Here is a 20,647-nt window from a genome sequence, read left to right on the forward strand (position 1 = left end):
AAACCATTAGCATACCTCAGAAAAGGTTCCTCATGTTCCTTTTCAGTCAATACTTGCTCTAAGCCTATCCCCATAGAAACCACTGTTCTGATTTTTTTATATACCATTATTAGATAAGAACTTCAATATGTACTCTTCTGTGAAGGATCCTTTCACTTAGCATTCTGTTTTTTTTTGGTAATGTGTATGGTGGGGGTCACATTTCATTCTTTTTCCATGTGAGTATTCCCTTATTGCAGCACCATTTATTGAATTTTTTTTGGTTTGTTTGTTAGCTTATTTGTTTGTTTGGGAGTGCATGGGCCAGGAATTGAACCTAGGTCTCTTACATGGCAGGAGAGAATTCTACCATTGAACCACCCTTGCACCCCCAGCATTCTGTTTTTGAGATTCACGCATGTTGTATGCATAGTAGTATTTTCACACTATTTTTTTTTTGATAAGAGGTATCCCATTTTATGGCTGTACCTCCATTTGTTTATTTATTGTCCTATTAATGGACAATTGGGCTTCTCCAGTTTTTGGTTCTCATAAATAAAGCTGCTATGTTTTTTGTGGACATATGTTTCAATTCTCTAGTAAATAACTAGGAATGGAATTGGTAGGCCACAGTGTAGATATAATGTTTAGTTATATAAGAAGCTACCAGAACTTTTTTTAAAGTTGTAGCATTGTATATCCCTATTAACAATTTATGAGAATTACAGTTGCTTTGCATCTTTGTTGACATTTGTGTTGACAGTCTTTTTAATTTTGCCATTATAAAAGATGTGAAACTCATTGGGTTTTACTTTGCACTTCCATGAAGACTAATGTTGTTAAACAGTTTTTCATGTGTTTATTCATTATTTTAATGTCTTTGTCAAGTATGTGTTCAAATCTCTTGCACATTTAAAAATTATCTTTTATCATTGAATTGTAATTCTTTACATATCCTGGCTACCAATACTTTGTCAGATATGTGTTTCACGGATGTTTTCTCCCAGTGTATGATTTGCATATTCATTTTATTAAGTCATCCTCGGATAAGTAGTTGGTTTACTTTTTGATGAGGTGAAACTTCATACCTGAAGTACCCTGAATTACCTAACTAGGGGCAAATTATATATTTTAAGTGCATGGTCTGGGAATTGAACCCGGGTCTCCCTCATGGAAGGAAATTTATCAATTTTTATTCATGGCCATTGCTTTCTGTGACCCTTCTAAGAAATCTTCACCTACCCATAAGCCAGAAAGATAGTCTTACATTTTCCTTTTAAAAACTTTAATAGTTCTACCTTTTATGTTTGAGGCTAAAAATCCATTTTCTATTGATTTTTTTTTTGTATGGTCTGAAGTAAAAGGTCATATTTCATTTTTCACCATGTGGATATTTATTCTGACACCAGTTTTTGAAAAGAAAACCCTCTGATTGTTTTGTAATTTTGCTGAATATTAAATGGTCATGTAAATGTGGGTCTATTTCTTAGTTCTTTTTTTATCTATTCCCTTTCATAAGTTTGTTGATCCTCATGCCATTTCCTGATTTATGGGTTATATCATAATCTAATTAAGAAAATAATTCCATTTTTGATATTTGACTGCTGACAACTTTTAAACCTCCCCTTCTGCCCACATTTGAGCTAGGTGAAAAGAAAGCCTGGGTACTTCCTTCTTTGGCGTTGGTATAAAGTTCAACCATGCATGGGAACCTTCAGCCCAGCCCCAACCCCTAATCACCATTAAACCCAAGCCAGTCTCCTTTCCTTGCTTTCTTTCATCATTTTAGACCTGTTTAGGAGCCATCCCACTTTCCCCAGAAATCCTCGTTATATGATTAGTAAGCCTTTCCATATCCTCTTGTATGTGTAGCGTCATCAGTCTTGACGTCACAATGAAATTTTAGATGGGTCCTTTGACTTTCCACATGAATTTTTCAATCAGATTTCAATTTCTACATAAAATAAAACCTGCTGGTATTTTGATTGGGATTGCGTTGAGTGTATAGATCAAATTAGAGAAAACTGACATCTTAATCAGAGTCTTTTCTAGTCCATGAACAGTTTAATTTCAACATTTTGTAGTTTTCAGTGGCAGTCTCCTATATTTTTAGTTATGTTTATTCCTGCACATTTTGTTTTTTTATACTACTTAAATGGAATTATTTTAAAAATTAATAAGCGATTGTTTGATGCTATATTAAAAATACAACTAATTTTTAAAAATTATTAACCTTATATTCTATGACTTGTCACAGCACTTTTTTGGTTCTTGCAGTTTCTGTGGACTTTTTATGATTTTTTACATAGACAATTATAGCATATACAAATAGAAACAATTTTCCTTATTACTTTCCCATCTTTGTGTCTTCTATTTCTTTTCTCGTACCTAATTTATATCATTAGGGGAAAAGACATTCTTGTACTGTCTTAGAGGGAAATTGTTCAATATTGTACTATTAAGAATGATGTTGACTGATTTTTCATAGATGTTCCCTACCCCCACCCCTCTATCCCCTTTTCCGGTTAAAAAAGTTCCCTTTGATTCCTAGTTTGTTGAGAGCTCTTTTTCTTTAAAACCAAGACTTGGTGTTAAGTTTTGTCAAGTTCCTTTTCTTCATCTTTTGAGATGATCATATGATTTTTCTGTGTTAGTCTATTAAGGTGGATCATTATATTGATTTTTGAATATTAAACAATCTTTGCTTTCCTGCCATGAACTCTTGTCAATATTCAATACATTTTTGTTCTATTGGTTAGTATATATATGTATTTTGAGACATGAATTTTACTGAGGGACTTATATGCAGGAGAAGAAATCAAGCAGCTCCAGAGGTGGTCATGTGGAGATTGAAAGTAGCACCCCACATGGATTAGAGGTGATGTCAGGATTTTATAGTGGGCATAGACAAATGAGTCACAGAGCCAGGAGGGTGCATGTACTTGGTGTTAAAGTCCTTAATGTTTGTCTTTCTTGGTATAACTTCCCACAGAGTTAATCCAGGAGAAAGACAGTGAAGGCACAGAGCTGAGAGAGCATGTGCAAGAAGAAATTGTAAAGAACAGTAAGCACAAAACATATAGACTAACATAATATCATAATATGCAGAAAGAATCTGCACTGTTTTTTTTTTTTTTTTTTTTTTTTTGCCTGTATTGACTATCTGTACATCCTTTCCTCCTTAGGCAGGCTAACTAAACTTTATCTAACTGCCTTGTGTAATGAAGGCTGCTGTTTGTTTGAGCTTCACAGAGTTCTGGGGAAATGCCTGGGCCTTGGACTCCCACAATCTACCCCCACACAGCAGCCCACACTGACAGTAGTACAGACATTGCACCCACAATGCATAACAGAGTATGAACGAACCAGTACATAAGAAAACTAATCCCACTAACAAGTGGCAGTAAGACAAGGACAGAGAATTGAGCCATTTTGACAAATGATCATCAGATAAATGTAACGTCTTTGATGATGGGGAGAAAGACAAGAAATTTTCCCAGCCTTTCACCAGCTGATGTTCTGCCATGTCAGCATCACGTCCCACATTGTCTGATTGGCATCACGTCCCACATTGTCTGATTTCACAATTGTCATGAAAGGCTGGTGGTGCCTGACAATGGCAAATCAGTGCATACCCAGCAATGAGACCTGTTGTGCGCATAGACTACAGCAATAGCCCACTGTAGACATGAATTTCCTACAGTGCTATGGGTGAAATGAATGAAGTTTATGGGGAACAAAGAAGGGTAGGTCTTGGTGATCTAATAATATACATGCTAAGTTCCCAATGGTAGACAGAAGGGTCCCTGGAGAGGTAGGGCCACAAGGTTGTGTCAAATCCCATATTTTTTCCCCCTGCAATTGCAGAGAACCTTCCAGAGCCAGATCTACAGTTAGCCTGGGTGTAATGAATGTCCAAAAAATCATAATATAGTCATTGAAGTATGGGGGAGGGTCTCAGGTTGGTAACATAGGCAACTTTTCACATTTTAGGTATAAACAGTATGACATTCTAATATTGAGACTTTCAGAAATTCTAATATCCCATGGGCTTAGGATTCCCAACCGGCATGGCTGCATTGGTCAGGACCATGGCAAATTGACCTTTTTTCCCCCAATTTCTAATGCTTGTGGTGTAGGCAAGAGTAAGTTGTTATCGTTACCTCATTGTCGTTGTAGCATTGCTGGTCCTTCTACCTATATTCACAAGGTTTGCATGACTCCTTGTTGTTGCTAGCTCAATAGGAGCTGGGGCAGCTGCCTGGGTCTTGAGTTGAGACTGGTTAAAGCTGGATACAAACCACCGGGTCCATTGCTGCAAAGACTGCTTATCATCTTTTAATTGTTCCTTTAAAAGCCTGTTCGTACTTTCAAATTAGTCCTGCTGCTTTGGAGATGTAGGGCAAGTAGAATATCCTCAGGGCACCATGCTCAATGGCCCAGGTTTGGGTTAACTGTCCAGTAAAGGTGATCCCCTTGTCACTGTCCACATGTGTGGGGATCCCAAAGAAACCACTCAGTTTCTCTAGGCTATGTATTGTAGCTCTTTGGCTAGCCTTTCCCAACGGGAAGTCTGTAACAGCCCAATAGCTTTGTCTCTGGTTGTAAAGGCATATTTTGCACCTTTAGATAGAGGGAGGGGTACAGTGTAATCCACCTGCCACCAGGTAACCAGAACCTTCTCATGGTCAGTGTGGCCAAGTTGATGAGGGATCATCTGTGGTCATCACAATAAACAGGAGGGGCAGACACCAACTATTTCTTTTAGCTGTTGTCTCATGATGGGCAACTGGAATTGTTGCACCATTCTTCACAGAATTTGGTATCTGTAGTGTCCTGTCTTTCTGTGTAGCTATTCAACAGCCTCATGTGATATTGGCTGTAGATTATGATTTTTTTACTAGAGAATTTGCTTCAATATTGCCTTGTAAAGAGTCGATGTTATGGGTAGAGACACAAAAAAGTTACCTTGCACCTATGACAGGAAGTCCCAATGTTTTCTCACATTTCTTTTCTCCACAAGGGGTGGCCAGTGACAGTCATGTTCTTGCTTCCATGTGGTTTCCACACCATCAAGCCTCAATACACAGTCCAGTTGTCAATACAAGTGGTTTGCTTCTCCTCATTCATGAACAATGACCATCCACACAGCTCTTCATTTAGCCCATTGGCTACTTTGCACAGTCCCTGCTTCCCACCATATGCTGTCCATACTAGATTGTAAGGCTACCACCTTCCAGGTAGCAGGTTGCCCACATGCCAATCCATCAGTATATCATGCAGGGTCAGGTATACTTCCACATCCGTTAATGGTGGGCACAAAAATAGCTACCTCAGGGGGATCAGCAGGGAGGGGCAAATGTTTTTCCATGTATGAAATTGATCCTAGGATCTTATGAATTTCCACATTTAAATGGCTACTGTTGAAAAGACTGCACTACAGCAGATAAGCTTTCCAGTTTGTTAGGGTACTGAGCTGCACACTTCCTGAATGAGATCTGATGGCAGTGTTGTGTACCCACTCCTATATGGGGATGGCTATTTTTAAGGTCATGGGACACTTTTGTGTCAGTCCTTCAACTTGCAATTAAGCATTGTATGCAGCACATTGTTTTTCTAGGGGTTCATATCATAATTCAGCCCCTTTCCAAAGTTGTGACAAAAAGCCAATAGGTACTTACTTTGCCTGTTGCCTATGTCAGAAGCCCCACCCCAAGCCAATATCAGTACTGGCCAGATCTAATCCATACAGCACATCTCAGTCCACCCCGATTAGATCTCGAGCCTGTGACATAGCTCACTTAGCTTTCTCAAAGGCAACCTACTGTGCAATATCCCATTTCCATGCTTTTGGTTTTCTAACCAGGGTATTCTGAGGTTTTAGGATTTGTGCTAGGTGTTGTATAAATAATATAAAAGGCCAAGAAAGGCCATTAGCTGTTTAGGGGTTTGAGGGGTAGTGTACTTTGGACTTAATCAACAGCAGCAGAAGGGATAGTTTTAGCTTGACTGAACAACACCTGAAAGTTTGACAGAAAAGCCAGGCCCTTGTAATTTGTCCTGATTTACTGCTTATTCCTGGCTTCCAAGATAGGCCAACACTACTGTAGTGGTGGTTTCCAGTTCTGGAAGAGCATTACTGGTTAGCGTACCCTCATCAAGATAACGAAAATGTATCCTCTTTAGGAGGCTTCCACATTTTAAAATCTTGAGCAACTAAACCATGGCAAATAGTGGGAACATGAAAATATCCTTGCAGGAACACAATAAATGTTCATTATTGTCCTGCCCACATGAAGACAAATGCTGATCAACCAAGTGAGTCTGGAGAAATACTAAATAAAGCATTAGCAAAATCTAATACAAAATGAAACTGACATAATTAAGTACTTATTTCTTATAACAGTAGCTATATTTGGTTCCATATTTAACAACAGTTAAGAAAAAGACTTAGCTCTTATAAAAGTGAGATGACTTGATATTTTTAAACAAGCAAGGACATGATAAAGTAAATATATAGTACAAGAAGCTGTTCTGATAAAATAACAGACTTTCTGCCTTTTATACTGAGTATTCAGAAAATTTTTTTAACCTCTTACTAAAATCAGACCAATAATCCAAGGAAACTTTGTTACTTTAATAGAGAGAAAACTAAATTTGAGTTTGTAATGATATGTTATTTGATACTAAGGCTTTAAATAATTTTATTGATAGACTCATTAAATCTTACCCAACTTGGATCACAAGAAATAAATTTCCTTTTCTGCAAACCTTCTGCAACTTGCTATATATATTCAAGTTTCACCCTACATTTTCTTCTTTCTTATTTTGTAATAATGAGTTATTTAGGACAAATTCTTTCTTTTTCATTTTAATAAAAACCACATGTTTTGCATCTTTCATACTTAAGGTTACCAAAATACTTTTGGAAACTATCTTCAGCCAACATTTCACAACAATTACCATCAAAATCAAACTTGTCAGCATAATGCTAAATATCTAAAATAGTTTAATCAATGCATTTTTAAAACAGTAATTATGCTTACAAACTAAAACAGATTCTGGCTGGCACCAGAAAAGTGGAGTGCCACTGCTGTAGTTTGCAAATGCCAAACCTGCTGGAACAGTCCTTTTAAATGGGTAAGGGGAAGATTTTGGAAGAGTACTCCAACAGAGAAGTCCCAGAATGCCCCAAAGAGACCGTTGGCAGAAACGTGGGCACCAAGGAAACCTCTGATAAGGCCCTAGACAGAAACGATGTACATGTTATTGCAAACTAGAAGGAAGGTGACACCTATTTTAAAATGGCAGACAATCTGGCAAAATTAACCACCAGGCTTGAACAGAAGGAAGACCCTAAAAGCCATAAACTTAGATATTCAGCAGAAAAGATTTCCAAATTAAATGTGGAAAGTGCAGCCCAGCCCTCCCCACAGCCTACAGTATAATGTGACAGGAAAGAAATCAAGCCGAGAACCAAACTTCAGGGCACAAAGAAACCAGAAATTGATGGTCCGGAAAACTCTGGCCTCCAGAAAAGGAGACCCCAGAGCATAGTGTCCCATGTGAGGAGTCAACCAAACATAGAACCAATCAGTTGCTTCAGAAAAAGCCATGATTAGAGATGGAATCAACCAGGAAGGACTTGTGGAAGTATGTAGTTTGTATGACTACATAATAAAACCATCAGTCAGGAGGACCTTCCACAGATCCCTCCCAGACAACTATATCTCCAATTCTGACTTGCATGGAAATTGCTGACTGGTTCCATGCTCAATCAACCCCCCACAAGGAAGACCTCCCTGTATGGACTCACCTTCTGGAAGGCCAGAACCCTCCAAACCATCTATTTTTCATCTCTCTATGCACAGGAGTCCAGTTCTCAATCCCCATCATCCCTACCCTGCATCCCACCACAAGCTGCAAGGACAAACCAGGCCACACCCTCCATACCCTACCCAGAAACTGCCTCAGTTAAATACCCAAGTTAATTGCCTCCAGAGCCTGGAGGTTGAGAAAACTCAACCTTGCAAAGTTCTCTGCCACCCCAAAACTAGGATCCTTACTCCAGTTTCCAATAATAACAACTTCATCACCTCTCTTTATGGTTTCATTGGAATTACTCCTAGCATACACATCTCTACCAGCAGTCCCCCTAAAACAATCTATGCCCTCTCCACCAAGCACCACACAACTCCTCCAATTTTTATTACTACCAAATACCAAAGCCATTCCCACATTTTTGGCACTTCCCACAGCAACACCCCATTCTCTCCTGGCACTTAAATCAGGTCTAGTTTCTTACAGTGCCTAAGCAAATACCATGAAATGGGTTAACTTAAACAATGGGAATTTATTAGCTTACAGTATTGAAGCCAGGACGATTTCAAAATCAAGGAATCCTCAAAGCAATGCTTTCCAAAACTGTGACATGCTGGGGCTGGCTGCTGGCAAACCTTAGTCCGTAGCTTGTCACAGGTCAAGGCATATGGCTGTTTCTCTTGGTCTCTTCCTAGAGCTCTTTCAGGTTTCACTGATATCAATTTCTTATTTCTTATGGTTTTCTCTCTGTGTCTCAATATCATTTTCTTAAAAAGGACTCCAGGAATAGGATTAAGACTAACCCTGACTGAGGTGGGACACACCTTTACTGAAGTAACCTCATCAAAAGGTCCTACTTACAATGGAATAGATTAGATCTAAGAACATGATTTTCTGGAATACAAACAGCTTCAAATTACCAGTGACAAAAAAGGAATGCAGTAAACATTGAAGATCAGACAACAGAAAAGGACCTGGGACACAGAAAATTGATAAACTTTTATCATCAAAGGATTATAATTGATCTTGTGCCCAAATACACAGAAGACCTCTGGTTTTTGAAGCCCAAACTTATAAAAACAATGCAGAACCCTCCATATTATCAAACAAGGAGAAATTCTGTGTTTCCAGAATAGTTCATCACTGTTTCTTTTTAAAAAATCCAGTAACATGGGTGGCTCAGCAGGCAGCATTCTTGCCTGCCATGCTGGAGACCCAGGCTCGATTCCCAGTGCCTGCCCATGCAAAAAAAAAAAAAAAAAAAAAAAAAAATCCAGTAACATAAGCTCCCCCAGAACAATCTAAATTTTATGTGGAAAAGGATAAAGGATATGCCTGTTGGATTTACTACTGTAGTCTGAATCCACACCAAAGAGCAGAATCATTATTTGGAACATATTTAATCCATTTATTATGCTTTCAGAAAACATTTGTTGAACTCCCAGTATTGCCCTCAGTGTTGAACCCACTAGACTAAATGACTGATATTCTCCAGCATCACATCTCTGAACAGCTTTTTCTCAGAGTGTCCAGCAGGACCCACTCTTCCTGGGTGAAGTATGTAGCTGCCTCTTTCAAGTTCTTGACTCCAGTGGCTGCATTGCCAATAGCTTAGCTGACAACCATATTACTCTGGGTTTTCACTCACAACCAGAGAAGCACTAGGTGAGCAAAGCTGGTATTATTCGCTTTCTTCAGTTAGGCATTTGTAGAGTTCTCCAGTCTATATCATCCCCCAGAGTTCTGGAACATTGGGAAACTGTATGACACTTGAGGCACAGAATTAGAGTTTTGCAGCCCTGAAAATCAGCATTATTCCATATAACAAATAGATGTGGCGGAGAAGTCCCAGAGCCGTGAATGACCCCTCTGGGTGTCCCATGGGAATGAAGTCTATTGGCTAATATTTTGTAAGGATTTTTTGCATCTATATTCATGAGGAATACTGGTCTGTATACTCATTTTTTATGATGCTTTTGAATTAGGAAGTTTTGAAAGGCCTCATAAGATATATTGAGAAGTATTTCTTCTTTGTTTCTGACAGAATTATCTAAGATTGGTGATATTTATCAAACTTAAATGTTTGACCGACTTTATCATTGAGGCTACCTAAACATGAAAATTTCCTCATGTTTTTTTTCCTCATGAATGTTTTTTATTTATTGTAAGAATTTCTATTTCTTTTATAGGTATAGAAATATTCAGATTTCCTGTTTCACCTTGGAATCAGTTTTGGGAATTTATATTTTTCAAGGAATTTGTTTCCTCTCCAGATTTCTTATATTTACTGTGTATATAAGATATACATGTATATATATCCATGGTATATATTTTTGCATCCATTCACTTTTAACTATTTCTGCCTTTATATTTACAATGAACTCTATCTGGCAATTTAGAGATGAGACATACTTTCTAATCCAATTTATGCCTTTTAATTGGACAGATCCATTAGCATTTAAATGCGATCATTATTATAGTTTTACTTATTGCTACCATTTTATTGTATGTTTTTTGCTAGTCTCATCCCTTTTCAGTTCCTCTGTTCTTATCCTGACTTCCTTTGGATTGTCTGAATGTATTTTAGAATCCCATTTTAAATGTACCTGTTGGTTTTATAACTCCACTTTGTATTATCTTAGTGGTTGCTCTAGGGATTACAATATATACATTCTTAAATTTACATAGTCAGCTATGAGTTAGTATTTTACAATTTAATTTAAAATATAGAAACTTTTCACCTGCCCTATATTTTATGATATAGTTATTTTATAGTACATCTATATGTTATAAACCCATTAGGCAATGCAATAACTTTTGCTTTAAAAAGTCATATGTATTTTAAGAAAAAATAGAAAAAGAAAACATATATGTATGTACAATTTTTGGTGCTCTTCATCCTTTTTTTGCAGGCCATATTTACTTCTGGTTACATTTTCCTTCAGTCTGAAAAATTTCATTTAGCATTTCATTTAATGCAGTATGTTTACTACAGATTCTCTTAGTTTTCACTTATTTGAAAATATTTTTATTTTCATTTTCTTTCTTGAAGAATATTTTTTGCTGAAAGTTGAATTCTGGGTTGGACCTATCATTTGGATTATTTTTCTCAGGCTTCTTTCCAGATTTTCCCTTAATCTTTAATTTTTAGTAGTTTAACTATGATTTGCCTACATGTAGTTTTCTTCATATACACACTGCTTCAGATTTGCTGGGCTTCTTCAATCTGTAAATTTATGTTTTTAATTTTGATTATTTTATCTTATATATTTTTTTCTGTCCCATGCAATTCTGTGTAATATTTTAAAATTCTAGCAGTTATTGGACTATTAAATAATTATGCAACTGCATTACTTCTATCAGAGGAGATGAATTATACAGGAAGTTTTATATCAGTGTGCGATGGGAAACTGATTGCTTGGACTTCAATCAAGAAATGACTCCAGCAATAGAAGTAAACTATTGACCAATTATAGCACAGTATGGAACATGAAATTCATGTGACATATAATAGAATCTACAGAACTTGGAAGGAAAAGTGATTGCACAAGGAAGATATAGAGAGTAGTACTTTAGCCAATGGCTTAGGGTTCCTACTAGTTTTTTAGTCAGGACAAATGCTAGCACTGGTTGAAGCTCTAGGGATATAGCAAAAATGAAGAACAAGTCCCTTCCTTCATGGCCGGGGGTGGGGGGAGTTTTTTAATAAACAGATAATATCAGCAGTTTTAGAGGGTAATGAGTCCTATGATGAAAAATAAAGCTCTTTGAAGTTTTTCTGTAGAGAATATATTTGAGTAGAGACCTAAATGAAATAAGGGCGAGAGCTCTTAGAAAAACATGGGAGAAGAGTTTTTGAGGCAACAGGAAAAGCAAATGCAAAGGCTTTAGGATGTTTGAGGAATAGCAAGAAGATAGTGATACTGGATTTTAGCCGAGTTTGGTAAGGTGATAGGAGATGAGGTTGTAGAATTAGATGGGGATAGGTTTCTGTGGCTAGAGTGGATCGTAGTAGAATAAGAATGAAATTAAGGAGATGGTTTGGGAAGCCATTGAGATGATGATGGCTTGGATTAGGGTGATAACAATGGAAATGGTCAGATTCAGATTAAACTTTGAAGATAGACTTGATAGTTTGCTGATGCATTAGATATGAATTTATGGTGCTGTTACTTCCTAAAATGGGAAAAACTCTACAAGAGGTAGTTTGGCAATAGGAGAATCAAGATTTCTGTTCTGGACATATTATATTTAAAATCCTTATTAGACTACATCATAGGGTAAGAGATACAATTATGGGAGTCACTATTCTGTAGATTAATTTCTTTTCATTTTGGTCTTTATTAAGTTATGAAAACCAATGAACTACTCCCGGGATTATATGGATGTATAACTCTGTTAGGTGGGCCCTGCCTGATCTGTTACAGTCATACTTCTGATGCCCAGAATGAACAAAACCATATATACAACAGAATGTTTTTTTAACCAGGCATATTACTAGTTATATGTGAAACTATACATATTCTATGGAAAGGAAATTCTATTTAAAAACCATATATCTTACACAAAAAAGCAAAATGTGATCATCCAAAGTATCAGTCTATTGATTAAAGCCCTCTGTTACATCTTCTGGGATTATAAAGACAAATAACTGACAGGTCCTTCCTCTAATGTCCTTTTAATAGAACAACAGATATGTTATGTACATAAACAAAGGGAATGTAATTCTTCATTAATAAATATCCCAAAGCTATAAATAGATTTCTATAGGACTTTAACTTAGAGAAAGAAGAAATGAAGTTCAGTTACTAAGATAATAAAAGGTATTTAGTTAGAGCAGCCTTTCTTGAGGGGCATCTTGAATTTTTATAGATAGGTTAAAGAGAGGGCACTTTTATATGGAGAACTTGGCAGACGCAAAGATGCTGAGATGGCAGTTTCTAGGATATTTCAGTCAATGGCAAATAAGCTGGTTTGCCTTCAGAATTAGAAAGACAATCTTTTATTCATTTATTCATTTAACACACATTACAATGAATAATTATTTTTTTCTAAGTAATGAGGACCCAACAATGGGTTCCTCATGGAGCCCATAGTCTTCCTAGGTGAAGCAGAATTGCATGGGAAAAGGCAAGGGAATGAAATGAGCCAAAACGATGAAAAGTCCAGGTTACATTTTTTTCTTACTCATCCTTATAAAACTCCCTGATGATTATAGTCCACATTTTATGTCAGGGGAAATGGAGATAAAGATTAAAGTTTATATACCTTGATAGGTTAAATAGGTTATATATTTAACCTGATAGGTTAAATCCGTTCAAGTTTATATACCTTGTTAGCTGGACTGGAGAGGTCGTACTCATTTCTTTGTGGCATTCAAGTCCCAATTTTTCAATAATGCCACGTTTGTTCCTGGAGACTTTACTAAAAGAATAGAAGAGTAGAAGCTGCAATCTGTTTTTCTTGGGGAGACCCATTCCCCATATCAGGAAGGACATTGTTGAGGAATCCTTTGAATTGTACATCCTTTCATTATTGTTGAGAGACGTGTTAATTCTTATGGAAGAGGGAAATGTATAAGCACTATTAATCTGGTAACAGTACAGGTACTAAAAAGGAAAATGGATTTAAGAGGGCTTGTGTGAATGGATATGTCTAATAGATACTAAGAGCAGTGATATATAATATTAATTTCTTTTTCTTACAGCATCACAGTTCCTTTACTTTATTCCTAAGCCTAAAAAGGTGTTCTTTTGAGTGAGACTCATGTCTGTTCTTTGTGGTAAAATGTATAATTAATAGCTTAAGCAACACAGAGATATATTTGCAAGATTAACAGAGAGGAATAAGGAAAAAAATCCAGAGTAATAATTGGCTGAGGCAAAAATGAACATTAGAAACTAGGAAGATGTATACACTCCTCAGAAATGATTGGGGAGGTGAGTGGAGTGCACAGAAATGCAGAATAAAAGTTATATTATTATAATTTATTTATTAAAGCAAAGGAGAACCCCTAAAACCTGGAAAACTTGGATGATTCAGATGTCATACCCTCATAACTTTTGCCTCAAACATATGAGGGGAGAGAAGAGCAAGGAATGTGTCAGTTAGAACTACGTAGTTGCTAAGTGTGAAAATCCACTCAATTTAGTATTTTTGAAAAATCCACTCAATTTAGTATTTTGGCTTCTTTGCTACCCTGAATGGATGACTGTAGTGAGACGGGTTTCCTTCTTTAATTGGTTAAGTCTTTGCTTTGTTCTATGCTCACCCCTATATCGGGGCACAAGGGTTGGGATGTGGGGTTGGTGAGTCCTATCTAGCACAAATGGACTAATAGGGAATTGGTAGAACCTCAAAAGAAGAAGATGTATTCTTTTACCAGATGAAGAGAAACTGGACAAGAAAAACAATAGATGTCCAATTGAAAGAGAGTGAGGAAAGAGACTGAGAAAAGATAAGATAGAAGGAGAAAGAAAGTAGATGGGGGAGAAAGGAGAAGGAGAAAATGGAGGAGAGGAGAGAGAGAGAAAAAAGCAGGAAAAGAGAGGGAGAGAATAGAGGTATGAGAAAGGAAAGGACAGGGGAGAAAGGCAAGAGGGCAGAGGGGAGAGATTTATCTTGATGACAAGTCATATGCCCTTTATGAGACCGATTGATAGGACTGCATATAGCTAGAAACCCCGCAGAAAACATGGTATTCAGAACAATTCACATTATCATTCCTGGTTGAAAAGAATGGAAATTTCATATTTGACTTTACAATCATACTAGCTCTTGACACTAGATTCTGTGTCCTCATTTTGAATGCAAAAGCCTGAACTAATCCTACAATGAAGAGGCCTTTCATGTTAGATGCAAGCGTTTGCTGAAGAGTTTCTTCAGAGCCTCTTTTATCTCCTTATTCCTCAGGCTATAGATGATGGGGTTCAACATTGGGGTGACCACTCCATAAGACAGACTGATGATCTCATCAGATGTTTTTGTGACCTTTGATTTGGGCTTTGTGTACATAAGAAGAGCTGAACCATAGAATAAGATGACCACTGTCAGGTGGGCTGAACAGGTAGAAAAAGCTTTCTTTCTTCCTTCAACAGAATTAATTCTCAGGATGGAATAGAGGATGAAAATATAGGAGATGAAAATTAACAGCAGAGGAATAATCAGTAAAACAATACTTGCCACTGACATGATAAGCACATTGATGATGATATCTGAGCAGATGAGTTTAAGAAGAGCCAGGATCTCACACGTAATGTGATCGATGACATTATTTCCACAGAAAGGCAATGTCATTGCTAGGACTGTTTGTACCAGGGAGTTCAGACAGCCAACAATCCATGACCATACAGCCATGTGCACACATAGCACCCTGTTCATGATGATGGGGTACCTCAGGGGGTTGCAGATAGCCATGTACCGGTCATAGGCCATCATTGCCAGTAGGATACACTCAGTGGAGCCCAAGCCAAGGGAGAAAATCATCTGCAGAGCACAGCCAATGAAAGAGATGGATTTTCTGTGAGATCTAAATATGCTGAGCATTGGAGGAATGGATGAGGATGTGTAGCATATGTCCAAGAATGAGAGGTTCCCAAGGAAGAAGTACATGGGGGGTGTGGAGGCGGGAATCCAGAATGGTAAGGATAATGAGGAGGCTGTTTCCCAGGAGGATTATCAGATACATGATGAGGCAGAGCACAAACAGAGAAAGCTGGAGCTCTGGGTATTGGGATAGCCCCACCAGAAAGAATTCGGTCATGGCAGAGTAATTACTCAATTCATTTGTCCATGTACCTGCAGGGTTTAAAAACAGACACGAACTCAGGGATTAAATTTGTAGTGTAGATTTTAAAAACACTTTTACTTCCATTATTTATTTATTATGCATATTATATTAATTTTATTAATGACAAAACAAAGGCACTGAGAGTTCTGTTATGATTACACAACAGCAGAAACTGGGAATTGTGCTGGAAAATGTCAGTTCTGTAATTAAATAAAAAGTAGGTACATATTACTTTCAAATGTGGATACATAAGGGTCTCTTAATTAATGAATATTTTGAAATTAAATTGCATTTCAATAAACCTGGGTCTCATTTAAAATATCATATAGGTTCAGCAGCATGCCGTTTATCCTGGCTATGATGTCAGTAAGTTAGTTTTTCTGAACCTCAGCTAGCCCACAGGGGGAAAGCAATAACTTTTGGCAGTTTGTTGTGAGAATCAAATTATATAAAATATATTAGGTGCCTGGCACAATAGATGGTTCTAATTTGACACCTATAATTATATTATACTAAAATACAATAAATTATTATAACATAATTTAAGTATATATTTACATATGCATACATTTTATAAATTACAACTCTTAGGTCTGCCTGTTTGGGTCAAAAGGAAAAAGCTATTTTTGAGAATGATGAGATTTAAATTTTGGACCCTGATTGAAAAACTGTAAGCATTTTTTGTTCCTAGATAGTGGACTATCTAACCAGTTCAGTGTCTGAGGATCATTGCACCTGTTTCTTAGTACCTTGTATCATTTTATAAGTAGTTACCCATTTTTTTCTCTAACTTTTTGTATTTAATGCTTTGGAATGCAACCCTAGTTCTTATTTTTGGCCATGTAGGTCAATATATGGCTAGACCGATAATGGTAATATTTATTAAGCGCCTATTATGTTGTCAGCACATTATATTGTTGTAAGCACATTACACGTATTAACTCATTTACTATCAGTGTAACCCTATGAGACAGGTACCATTTTAATTCCCATTTTGCATGGAAGAAATGGAGACAAAATAAAGTTTAAGTAATTTTTTCAAATCCATACAAAAAATAATAAGTGATAGAATTAGAATTCAGTATCCAACCATCTGTCTCCAAAGTCGGTCCTACTAACCATTGTACCATACTAGTTCTCATGGGTTCTTTTTCTAACCCTAAGCAAGAGAAGACTGTTACAGAAATGTATTTTGTAATTCGCTGCACTGAAATAACTTGCTTATTTTGAACCTGATCATATGTGATGTGATGGAGAACCTAAAGACTGAATCACAGCCTCTATTTTTTTCCACTTTTGTGCCTGGTCTTTTCTATTTTTAACAAGAAATTTCACAATTTTGAGGAATAGTCAGATAAAAAATAATATGAAAGCTCTGCCTCACCCTTGTATCTATTGAGCACACACCTGGAATCCCTTAGCCTTGTATATGTACTCTGCAAATCAGTGTGCACTTCTGGATATTTCATGCTCCGTATACTTGACTTTCCTGCCTTTTCAATCTCAACTCGTCTTTTCAATTGTTAAGCTCTACCTACTTATAATTTGAAACTACTTATAACTGCTTGTAGTAGTTAGGTTCAGTTGTCAACTTGCCCGGGTGGTGGTGCTGCGTTCTGTTGTGGACTTAAATCATGAGCATGTGGAATTTTCTATGGCTGATTACATCTGCAGTTGGTTAAGGAGAGTGCCTTCCTCAATCAATGAGGCTTTAAAGGAGGAATCAGAAGAAAGGAGCTCAGAGCTGGCTAAGACCCAGACATTTGGAGATGCAGATAGAACCACCCGAGGGAAAGCCCTTTGAATCCAGAAGCCAGGAGAGATGCCCAGGAGTCCTGTGTGTCTTCCCAAATTAGTAACTTTGTAACTAAGTAAATCCCCTTTATAAAAACCAGTCCATCTCTGGTGTATTGCCTTCTGGCAGCCTTAGCAAACTAAAACACTACTTATATCATTAAAATTTCAACTGTGCTCCAATTGTCTGATATTTACTCTAAGATGTTCATGTTCGATTATAGACCCATTATACAAAGAGCTGTGTCTTATACTTTGTTATACTGTTGCTGTGATAGTTTGTGTTTATTAGGTTGTGGTTGCAGAACGAGAATATGTCATTCTGATTCTCCTCACAGCACAAACATACATTTGCTTTGGTCTTTTTGTATCCAGAGAAATTGAAGTCAGAATGTGAGACTCATTCCTTGGCTATTCAAAGATGGCACTACTCCTTAGCTTCCTGTAAGGAGGGGAAGAGAAAAGTTCTTTGCTTTCCATTCCCTTTCCTTATCATTTCTCCTTGTCTTGGAGAGTATCCCCTAGACAGTGATTTTGGTAAGGTTAAAAAAATACTGGCAATAGTCTGTTAGTATATTAGAAAATATTCCCTTCCTCCTACACCTCCTTTCCTGTCTCTGTTTACACTGGTGCATGGACTTGTTCTCACAAAGGGATCAGTTAAGGCAGCTGTCTATATATTTTTAGCAGAACCATTCTGAAGGAAGGAAAGGAGGAAGAGGAAGAAGGTAAGAAGAAGGAGGAAGATGAAAAGAAAGACAAGGAAGAGGAGCTAATTTTTACTGTTAACAAAAGAGTACTAAACTTAGCATTTTATCCTGGTGGGTGGGAGTGCTGAAGAGAAGCATGAAGGAGGAATGGCTCTCTTTCTGTTCAAAAAAGGTCCAGAAAGGGGATGTCCTTTTTCCCGAAACCTATTTTCCCGAAACCTAGGGAAAATAAGCGAAAGTAGAATCAATAAATTCACCATACACACTGAATCAACCCATCATGAAAGACCTGTCTTAACCTCTTCAGTTTCCTTTCATCCCACTTCTTTGCCATAACTCCTTCCCATGATGATGTCAAGGCAGAAGTTATTGGATGGATTCTCCCCCCGCCTCCCATAGCTTTCATCAAACTTCCTACCTAAGACTCCCTACTTGACACAATAAATCTAATGAAAATCAGTGTACTTGCTATACAACACAGCTTTTAAAAGTCTTCTAAACCCCTCTCAATCACATTGTCACACCTATATAACTCTAATGTGGTAGTTTTTCATCCCTACTGCTACCACCAATTCTCTGCAATGTTTGTGGTGAATTCTTTCAGTATTTCCAAAATACTGCACTATTTCTTCCTTGAGCATTTGTCCCTGCTGTTTTCTTAAGGTGGAAGCATCCTTCCCAATTTAAATCTTACCTTTTCTAGGAAACTTTCTCACCTGTTGTTCTGGGAAGAATGTCCTATGTGCCGTCACAGAACCTTTTACTTTCCTCTCTCATAGCATCCTTCATTTATTCAGTTATACTACACTTACCATGGCACATTCTGTGGTAGGTAATAGAGACCTTATTGTGAGCAATGAACTCTCAAAATGGTTCCTTGAGGCAGAATGCTTGCAAAAGTTATTTTGTACATCCAAGAAACAAATGATTCCTGTGCTATATCACATGTCTCAATGTGAAAAATTCATGGAACACTTTTAAAATCATTTCATCAAACTAAATAGACTTTTTTACCACAAACTGTCAAAGATAGAATAAAATTATGGATCAATCACATATAGGAATGGATCTGCAAAGATTATAAAATATTTCCAAAACTGTACACTGATGTGATAGTGTTTATTTCATGAATTTATTGAATTCCAAGTAAATACTTGGAAATCTATCAATATAGTATAGGAAACAGATAAAAATAACCTTCACTGTCATCTTACTACGTGGGAACACGTATTTGATAGAATTCAGCATTCAATCATGGTAAAACCTCTTATTACTCTAGATTAAAGATAATACATCATTAAGATGCCTAACATCATCAACATAATTCTTCCAAATGGTGAAACTCTTGAAATATTTTCCTAAAAGTCAGCCAGAGATGTTTTTAGCATTACTACTTAACATATTCCCCTAAAAGATACAACAATGGAATAGAAAAGGAAAAGAATAGAAACAGAAAAGAAACAACTTTGCATGTACTCTCACGTTTCAAGTTCAATCATGCTTTCACAGTTGCTATAAATTTTTCTTCCAGGATGCTGGAATTCTGGCATGTGGTGATGGAGGCTCATGAACACATGAGAAGCCATACTATCACAAATACTATCACCAATGCAAATTGTAATCTTTGAGAAGAGTTAAGGACAAGAAACACTGCTCAGATATAATATGACATGAAAAAAGATTGTTTTGTAATTGTATATTTGTGGTTAGAAGAAACTACACCAAAATGTTAACTGGTTTTCTCTGGAATTTGGAGCATTATAATTTCCTTTATCTTCTCCGCATTTTCCAGATCATCTTTATAACCTATATTTTACAATTATAAAAGATTATAAATAATTGTTTTGAATTTTCTTTGAAAGGGGAGAGTGGTATGGACTTCCAGAATTTTGATATCAGTTTTCTCTAAAACTCAGATAATGAGTAAACAGTTCATGAGCTGGAAATTGAGGGAGACTTTCTGTTGCTTTGTATCACATGGACTAATTTAGTCAGTATTCTGATTTTGTTCATTCAGTTTCACATATATACTCAGACTCAATCTCAATTCTTTCAAAGGGACTCTAGAATTCATTATTTAGAATGTGGCTAGGCGCAGATAGGATGCAGTATAAAACATCCAATAGAATCATACAGTAAAAAGAAAGAGGAGATACCTAGTCTGTAGGAGGGACCATGGAGAAATAGCAAGGATTTCTGTTACTGCTACTTCTTTCTTCCTGCAATAAATAGGTAAAATTCCAGTTTTTCGGTTCTCCAGATTTCATCCATTTCTCCTCAAAGGCTCTGTGTTTAGAGTGATCCTCACCACTGAGCATCACCTGTGGGAGGGGAACCATCTCTGTTTGAAGACTATAGATGATGAAGCATTCCCCTTCTTATCCCATGTTTACCAACAGAAGAGTACTGGCTTAGTTGTTAGGCACATACACTATCCAAGTCTTCCTGATTTTAACTCAAGAAAATTCTTGAACAGGTCATAGCACACTTACCCTGGAAGGCTTCCCAGGAGGACACTGCCAGCACTAACTATTGCATCCTATATCCTCTTCAT

General features: G+C 36.9%; 1 protein-coding gene and 1 pseudogene across 2 annotated transcripts in view; both read right to left on the minus strand.

Moving 5' to 3' along the window:
- The window catches only part of LOC143667035 (olfactory receptor 13C9-like), a 713,098-nt gene that overhangs the window by 516,524 nt on the left and 175,927 nt on the right, over nt 1-20,647 (minus strand). The gene's annotated exons all lie outside the window — the stretch shown is intronic.
- LOC143655815 (olfactory receptor 13D1-like) lies at nt 14,647-15,571 on the minus strand (annotated as a pseudogene).

The sequence above is a fragment of the Tamandua tetradactyla genome, chromosome 2 (genome assembly GCF_023851605.1).
Source record: "Tamandua tetradactyla isolate mTamTet1 chromosome 2, mTamTet1.pri, whole genome shotgun sequence".
Classification (NCBI taxonomy): Eukaryota; Metazoa; Chordata; class Mammalia; order Pilosa; family Myrmecophagidae; genus Tamandua; species Tamandua tetradactyla.